The following is a 9,632-nucleotide window of genomic DNA, read 5'->3' on the forward strand; positions in this document are numbered from 1 at the left end:
TTCGAAATGAGAAGACAGCCCAGGAGTGGGCAACATGAATCACAAACAAACAGCACTCGAGCAGCCGAGTACGAGCGCAGTCTCAAAATAGCTCCAGAACGACACAGCAGTTTTGTGCTGTGTCATCCTCAGCCACTTGCCAAATAAGGAAGGAGGGAATTACTACCGACTCATCAGGCTGTGCAAAAACCCTTTACATAAGAGCTGCCCTTGGCAGGACCGAGACAGGTCACTAGCGTTTCCCTGCTAGCTAAATTAAGAAAATATTTATCTGATTGAATTGTTGCTCGCTATTATGTAAGACTAATCGAATTAAACTCTGTTCAAAAGGTTTTCCTGCTGCTGTTTAAAGGAAGTGGGATGATTAGCCAAACTCTCTCTCATGTTCCAAAGCAAAGACACAAAAAACCAAAACAAGACTCATTCATTGATCTAGAAATCTTTGTGTTTGTTTCCGTGACTGAGTTTAAGCCACTTACGAGGTCTATTCCTGCGTCTGTTGATTGTAGCGCATAGGCGCTTATATAAGCTTAAGGAGCTGAACTGCTGTGAGCAGACACAACAGCAGAGTTATGTTTGTGTGGGAAGAGTCAGCCCGACCTCATGTAATGACATTTAAACAGAACACGGGGCCAGAACGCACTCATATTATTAACTCCGAATGCATCACGTGTCTCTCACACACACACTTTTCGGCTCTCGGACACGCAAGCGGACGGAATCGTTAGCTGAGAAATGACGGAAAACGGCGCGTGTGCACAGGTGGAGGCGCGGAAAGTGACTTGCTAGCGTGGATTAATTAGCACATATAGCAGGCGTGCACAAACAAGCCTATCACTGCCCATACACACTGTCCCACCGCTTCCTGTGATACCCTGTTCACACACTTATTAGCAGAGATTTATTTAAACGATGTGTGTTTGCCTGGATGAGGGGCAAACTTTGTGAGAACATGAACACACAGAGAAAACTCGTCAATTCAATCAATATACAACAATTTATGATTAGGAGTTTGTTCAGAGTCAGGTGTCTCAGGACTCTGTTGAAGTTTTACATTTTACCCAATTGCTAATATTTGTCCATGCATGACATATATATAATGCGCCAATTCGATGCTATGAAAGCTTACAGGAAGTTGGCTGAGCCATCCTTCCTCCATTGCAAAGAGAGAACTGCGGAGCCAAAAGAGGCGGCTAACGTGGCTAACGTGTACATTCACTTCCGCCGTTGCCATTGACTAAGGGAATACTATAATTCTAAAACAGTGCAGAAAATCAACGTTATTGTTCACGACTTCGCTGTCTGTTTTCTGATTGGCCCATTTGATATTCTACCAAAAGAATCCACATGAATGGGAGAAAGTCAAGACGGAACATTGAAGGGAGATGAGAATTGAGTGGAATTGCATAGGAAGGAAATAGCAAAGCTAATGATATACGAACGTCAAATAATCATCAACTGTAATTCATTCAGTGGATCAGAACCTGGTTTCCAGCCCAGTAGTCGTGTCTCCTCATTGTTCAGGCCTCTGGTCTTATTCTCTGGTTTCTAGTTTATTCAGTTGTCGACCCATCATGACTGCTCACTCCTCCTGTAATGTTTTCTTTTTCAGTCCGACGTTCTTGTATTGTTCTTTTGAATCACCTGCCTACCTCCTGCTTGCTGTTGGATCCTCAGAGACAACTAAGTACGACAGTAAGTTCAGACAGTTGAGAGCTAGACATACGGCTAAAGCAATTGGAAAAGCGTCAGTAGCTACGTTTCAAATGTTGTCAATATTCCACTAACGTCAAAAAAACTATTTCGCAATTGTGGCATTCCTTTAAATAAACACCACTTGTCTTTAAATAAGACACACAATTAAAACCACACGTGAATACATTTGCTCACATGAAAAAAAAAACAACCTTCTACCACTTCCTGTCATTGTCTTCTTCATGGTTTCCGTCGGTAGTAATATCCAGTCATTGATCACGTGACTCATATGATGAGAATTAAGTGTTTCCATTGCAGCTTTACGAAATAAATTAATTTAATTATGGCCAAAAAAACTACCCCATTCTAACACAAAAATGTGAGGTTTTCATTTATTTATTTTTCCAAAGTCAGCACATTTCCATTAAGAAAATGTATTTTCATTGTTCTAATTTTTACAATTTTATGGTCAATGTAGATGCATCTGTTGTCTTCGTTTTTTTCCTTTTCCCCATAAAGTTCACCTGACCCGGTGATTTTGGTGTTTCCTGTCGAGGGGAGTCCGACTCTTCTGGAGGTTTCTACCTTTTAAAAGTGAATTGTTGGTTTCTTCTGCTGTGGAAAACAACAGTTTCAAAGGACCAAGGAATATATTGAAGTAAAGGCCTCTTGCATTGAACTGACCTGGACCAAGTTCTTTAAAAAACAATCTTTGTGTGCTGTGAATTTAATTGATTTGGATTATATGTGTCTGGACACAAACTGAAACATGTTTCGTTATATTCTAGTGGGATTGTAAGGACAGATGTTTGAAAATGAAATTCTCCCTTTAAATATTCATGTCAGTCTTGTAAATCTTTTTTTTTTTTTTTTATGCTCTACCTGTTACACCACCCAGATAGGACAAAGCAGATTAGAGCCCTTTTCCCCGAATAGCACGACACAAAATCCCAGAACACGTCACCATCCGGCAGGAGAAACTCAGCTTCATTATTCCAGGAAGCTCCAACATCAGATGCTTTTCTGAGCCCACGAATGCATGACATCACCGTCTAATCCGTCTGCATCCATGTTACGTCACCTGCATGCAGTCAGCAAGCCTCACTGATCCAGCTGTCTAAATACAGACACAGGAACCTTGGAGAGGTTTCCATGAAGAGAGACACACCCACTTACAGGATCTGGCAAAAAATAAATAAAACTTTTAAGAGTTCTTGCGCTGCACTCCACAGGCTTTATCTGTTTCAGTAGGAAAACGCATAATTACACATACAGTAGTAGAGAAACATCAGGTTTTTCTTTATATGTAAAAAATATAAAAACTGTGATAGTATTGACCTAAATAAATACAGCGCATCTGGAAAGTATTCACAGTGCTTCACTTTTTCCATATTGTATGAAATTAATCCATTTCTTCAAAATTCTACACACAAATTTTCTATTGAGACAACAGAGATTTTTTTTGTAGTATTTTATAAATGTATTAAAGTGGCTGTATCTTTTAAAACTGACTTTTCTGAGCTTTTACATCATGTTGTAATGTTATTCTTTCATCAAAAACATGGTGTGAGTGTTACCTTGATTCTTCCATGCATGTTTGAGAAATATTTTAATCTCCGTGGAAACCAGTGCAACCTAACCTAGCCCATTTTTTTAAAAATAATAATTTCTTCGTAATGCAGTGTGGTTTCTGATCTATGAAATGAGCTCTATAAGTAACATTTACTATTTTTCTGAAGATGAATCAAATATGTTTTGAGCAAAACGTGTGAATACTTGCATCTTTTGCTTAATATTAATATGATTGTTGATTCAATGTTGCCTGACTGTGTTTTTTTGTGTTTAATGATGTAAAGCACTTTGAAAGGCCTTGCTGCTGAAATGTGCTATACAAATAAAATTTGATTGATTAATAGATGCAAATGTGATTTTTTTTTTTTTTTGGTTTCCCAGTTAATAGATTTCCAAACCACAGCCAAAATAAATACTGTCCACATTGTCATAATGGTGTATTTACATGTAGAATTTTGAGGAAATCGATTGATTTAATGTCATTTGGAATAAGACAGTAACATAAAATGTGAAGCGCCGTAGCTCTTTAGTTGTATGCAATGTGGAAAAACTGACTCAAGTCTAATTTAATTATCTACAACAATTATTTTTCATCATACATCTGCTTTTTGACGCCTCTGATGGTCGGGATTTTGACGTCTTACTTCGGGTCAGATCCCGATCTCAGATGAAGGAATCGTTTTTAATCAACTCCAGCTTTCAACACGTTTTTCAACCATTCAAACTCTGTTAACGACACATTTGCCCAAAGATTTTGCATGTACAAAATAATAATAATAATTAAAAAAAACAGGATTAACATGTACCCGCTTGAAAAAAAAACAGAAGATAGATTACCAACTGTAATGGGTATAACAGACGGAAAACAAAGAGAACAGCTCCAGAAAATGACTTTGGGTTAAGGCAAGGTCCTGACTGCTTTGTAGTTTATCAGAGGCCTTAAACCCTGCAAACTCGGAGGGATTAATTGCCTTAAATGAGCTTATATGAGCATAGAAAAGAAAAGCCACAGACATCCCAACCATGACACTGCCTGGTGAATTTTATTGTGCAGAGGAATGGGCGGAGGGTGAGGGGGGTGTAAAGTAGGTTAAGAGGAAGGGAAGAGCTGAAAAATGAAATGCAAAGCTGCCGGGTCTTTGAGGGGAGGATTAGTCTCGAGTCTTTGCACATTCACAGATGAATATTAATGCAGTTTAAGTCGAGGATATCTGGAGCGTTATTATAGGCGTTTATGGATCCAAACACAAAAGTCACAACATGCACATTGTGTAAGTGTTTATCGTCGATACGATACCGCCTAGCTAACGCGCACACGCAGGAAGCCTGTTCTGCACTGCACTGCTGTGTGTTTTTATGCTTTTGTGTTCATTTTCATTTTTTACAGGCAGTTTACAGTTAACATGATTTCTGCGCCTGATTTGGTCACATACATTCATTTTCATGTAAATCCCCTTGCGAGTCGTCGTAGTAGAAACTGTTACAGTGTGCTTACAATCAGTATGTCGTCACTTCCTGGTTTCAGTTTTACAAGTTTCTACACGCTAAGCAAAAAAATGTAATCAAAGAAATCATCCTAGCCAAATGATTTGATCAAAAAACAAGTTTTTTCAACAACAACAAAAAAAAATTGGTGTGTTTCCATTAAGCAAATCTATTTTAGAATGTCAGTGTTTCCACTGACAATTACATGGTCAGTGGAAACACAGCTAACGACAAATTAGTAGTTCTACATTTTTAACACACATGAAAACAAAATAATCGAGTGTTTACACTTTCTATCCCATATTAATCCAAACTCCATTCAGAGGTAAAATAATTTGCATAATAAGTTCAGTAGGTGGAGCTTTCAGCACCATGGAGAGCAACACTGCAGTCAGCAGTCATGAACCAGGAGGGTCACAGGTCAGAGGGTCAAACGCTTTGATTCAACTGCACCGATGAAACAGGATGGAACTGAGATTTTCAATGTAGAGAACACTTTACTAATATTTACACTCACAAACTGAATTATTTTCTGACCTAAACCTGCTTTAAACTCCTTCACCGCTTCCCTTCTGCTGTGCTCTTTTATATTTATGGGGAAAAAAATGTATGAAGCAATCAGGTTTTGCATTAAAGAACAACACATAAATAGAAAAGACAAGATAATGCATAAATGACACATTGTGAGACAACTGAAGGATACATTTAAGCAAGGTAAATAGAGATGCCTTTATGGGAAGGTTAGTAATAGCAGAAAATAAATGAATATAAGATGAAGAAAAAACACAAAAAAATTGAATCAGTGACTAAATTGAAAACCAGATGTTTCAGGAAAGCATATTTTGTGAAAAGAAAGAAACATGTTGCCCTCTTTTATCATAAATCAAATTGAGGGATTCAGTCAGACGTTTCAGTTTCGACAGAAAACGAGTAATGCGAGTTATCGAGTTAGCAAGCTTTTGATTGTGAATGAAACATTTAGCCCATATGACAATAAAATAAAACATAATGCTAAAAATGACCATTTTCAGAGTTTGCCGAACTATAACTGTAACAATAACTGGGCTAAGTTCATACACTTAAAAAGCGAGACTCAAGGTCACTCCAGAACTTTTATCTCACAACTAAAAAATAAAAGTATAGTTGTTTCTCTCTCTTTTTTTTTTTCTCCAAAAAGTCACTACTAACATCTGTAAATTAGCATCATCTTCCGCTGCTCCAACTCTAAGTAACTCTCGATGACGTCACTAGATATGTATTTTTACACCGTGTTTCTCCTTTAGCTCGGTTCTTGTGCCTAACCCGCTGTGTTTTGTGTAAACCTACCTGGACCTCACTTCCGGGCCTTCTCGTTTTACCTCGGCGTGTCTGCGGTGAGCAAACAAAGCGCTGATGCTGTAGGAAAAGTCAGCAGTTGGCTGCCAATCTAAATTTAGTCGACCCGCAACTGCCCGTTTAAAAATAACGTCCCCGACACGCACCCACGCACCTCCACGTCCACCTCCACCTGCTGAAACACGCCGGGGATCGGAGCGAGGCGTACAAGACAATTACAAATTTCCCTCCGCTGTAATTTCATCACTCAGAGCGGCGAAAGCCATTAAAAAATAAAAAAAAAGTATGACCGCACATGCTTGCGCACGCGCATTCTTATAGTTTATAATTGGCGAGGCTGTTACGCCGCAGGCCGAAGAGGCACATAAGCCCACTTTCAGACGTGTCTGAAGTGATTTTCTTTTTTTTTTCCGGAGCAGGTGCTTCTACTTCTATCTCCTGCTTTCCCTAATTCAGAGTCATCGTCCACCCCGAACTCGAGGAGACACTTTCACAGTCCTACATTCAGAAATCAAGAAAAAATGTATGTCCCTTTAACCATTTTTGAATCCGCAAACCTGCACAAGTGTGACTTATTCATAAAGCAGAGTGAAAAAGTGTTTGGAGGAGTGCGGGGGATTGTAAAAGTTACATGAAATGATCCTAAAAAATTCATGCTCCCCATCCGAGTGGCTTTTTCTCTCATGTCTAATTGAATTCGGTGGTTATTCAAAGTCGAAACGAGAGAGATAGAGAGAGAATAAACGTATGTGTAGGGGGGGAGGGCAACAACAAATCTTAATAGCAGATTAACTCGTACGCCGGCATTAACATTTGTGTTACGACTTCAGATGCAGCAGAACTGGTTGTCCAGCCTGGAATCCAGAGGACGTTATGTAACCGTTTGAGAGCCATCAGGCTTAAGCTCTGCAAGGTGGAGAGACTGAACAACGCAGGGCGCAAAGTGACCGTAGTTTGAGTCTTAATAGAGCTGAAAACTGTCAAGAGTGAAACAGAACCTGAGACTTTTTTAACCATCAATGACTGATGAGTATCCAGAGATTGTGTTACACTGTAATCACTGGTAAAAAGCTAGCAGTTTGTCAAAAAGCTAACACAACGTAGCTAGCAAAATTCAGCAAATTCATATCATGTCTGAAATGTAGCCACTTCATTTACATTTCTTTTTAGCATCTTTTTAGAAATACTTAAATATTTTCTAACATTATTCAAAAGTATACGCGATATATCGCGAATACAACTGAAACCAGAAGTTTATATTCACTGAATAAAAAGATATATGAGGGGGGGGGGGGTTATCTCAGAGCAAATTTCTCATTTTAAGTCAACTATGATGACCAAAATTAGTCATATTTTGTCAATTCAACAATAATGAGAGAAATAATCAGCCACAGATTTATTTCTTAATGTCTACAAAACCAGAAATGCACATACAGGATGATTACTGTCTCTTTAAACAGTGAGGGGAAAGCCCAGATGATGATGACATGGCTTTGGAAACCTCTGATAGGTTAACTGACACATTTGGGTGAATTGGAGCCACACCTGGAACACACTGTTTTCTTGTTTGACTCAATGGGAAAGTGAAAAAGAAACTAGCCAGGATATATAGCGTCGCTGCGTTCAGTTTGGACACGACTCGCGCCGTAGAAAAGTTTCAACTTTTGCTCATTTCAAGCCTCACAAAAAGCACCCCAAAACTTTCTTTGAGACGGTTGTGAAGACTGCAAACACCACACAGACACACATATTTGTCTATAAAAAAAAATGCATACATGCAAAACAGCTCTGCAGAGCAGGCGTGTTAGCTAGCGCCCCAGACGTTGATTAATGAACCTTTGTTGTTGCTGCGTAACACCACAGCTGCAGCTATGGGGACTTCAGCACAAATCAAACACAGCATAGCTACCATTGCACAGTCAGTGACCAGACGCAGTAAACACACACGTGAACACGCACACATACACACACACACACATGCTGATTTTCTCATTAGACTGTAAGCATCCTCCTATAAGCCCAACGCACACACGCTAACACACTGTAACCTCGGCCCTCACAGTAAAGCCTTAAAAAATTATCACCCAATTTGCAGGGGGTTTTTTTATTTTATCAAATATCTCCCTGTGATTATAAGTTTCTGTTAATACCAAATAATTGCAGATTTAGTTTATGACTTTATTGCGACCTTTATGAACATAGCAATGACATGTGAAAAATATGCAGAGGACAGGAATGTTGACAATCAGATTTTAAATCTCACCTTAACATCAAATTATTATCACAACTGCTTCCCCAGAAAATTTCTGTGCACTACAAAAAATATTTTTGATAGATTTTAAATATTTTCATTATCTAAATGTTGATCAAGCATGATGAGATGTAATAGTCACATTAGCTACTTTATTTTGGTTGCAAATTCTGCTCAAACATTTTGAATAACAGGAAAGATTGGCTCATTGTGTGCAATGTAGAACATAAAGGATGAAATGTTAATACTGATTATAGTAGCATAAATAAATATACTAGGTTTGAAAAAGTTTTCTACTATCGTAATACTTGTAGCTGTGAGCATTACCGAGTTGAAGAAAGAGCTTAAGTTAGCTATAGCTAGTTTAGCAGGAGCGATAATGGTAAAGCCAGTCTTGCTAGCAAGCTGCTTCATAACCCTGTAGGCTACAATAACAATACATTTTAAGAGAATATAAATAATATTACACATTAAAAACTAAAAATAATTTAATCAAGAATTAGTTTGTGCGTGTTACGTTCAATAATGTTGAGATTTTAACATAAGTTGTTTTATCGTGTTAGCAAATGCTACTTAAACCTTTTGATTCAAATTTAATTCGTCTCCTTAAGGATTGTTAATAACTCTCACTTTGTGAAGTGTCTATGTTTATGTGTTGTATTTATAATAAACTTTGTCAAGAACTTTTAGATAACTGGTTCAGTTTTGAAGTTTTAATGTTGCGAGTAAGAATTTAAGTTTGTTCCCAGCTTTAGCTAGCAACAGCACTAAATTCAAATTTGCTAGCAAGCTGAGGTTCTTAACCCAGAATTGAGCTACACTCACTTCAGGTTCACCATGTAAAAAAAGCTTCTTTTAGTACAAAGGTCTTATTGTGGCTTATGAATGCACTCTCTTCACACGTTTATTTTGGATAGCTATATTTTATAAATAAAATGCTAAAATTAGCATGAATGCTTAGTCCAAACATTTTTTTTTTTTTACCCGGTCCATTCAGTAGTTTAATCACTGGCAGTAACTTTTTGATCTGTATGTCTGGTACATGGTCAGATGTTTGGGGGCGGTATTTTGTGTGATGTGAATGTGGCCGGGTCACCTTGCATTAGCTGTTTTGTGTCGTATCGAGTCGGGGAGCAGAGAGGGGAGACCTGATTGACATTTATGCCGTGACCTCCGTAGGGTTCAAATCAGGGGACAGAAGTAGAAGCCAAATGGCAAAACAAAGCCGGGGCGTGGTAGTGGGTTTTATGGAGGCTGCTGTGTGTATGTGTGTGTGTGTTTGTGTGTGTGTGTG

The 9,632-nt window shown here is 38.4% G+C and overlaps 1 long non-coding RNA gene across 5 annotated transcripts in view; it reads right to left on the reverse strand.

Annotated features, from left to right (window-relative positions):
- LOC103472064 (uncharacterized) overlaps window positions 1-6,461 on the reverse strand; it is a 33,090-nt gene extending 26,629 nt beyond the window's left edge. For all 5 annotated transcript variants that reach the window (XR_001777043.1, XR_001777042.1, XR_001777041.1 and 2 more), the window contains exon 1: window positions 6,079-6,461. This is a non-coding gene — a long non-coding RNA (uncharacterized LOC103472064). The remainder of the gene's footprint in view (window positions 1-6,078) is intronic.
- Between the last annotated feature and the right edge of the window lie 3,171 nt (window positions 6,462-9,632).

This window comes from Poecilia reticulata, linkage group LG11, assembly GCF_000633615.1.
Source record: "Poecilia reticulata strain Guanapo linkage group LG11, Guppy_female_1.0+MT, whole genome shotgun sequence".
Lineage (NCBI taxonomy): Eukaryota > Metazoa > Chordata > Actinopteri > Cyprinodontiformes > Poeciliidae > Poecilia > Poecilia reticulata.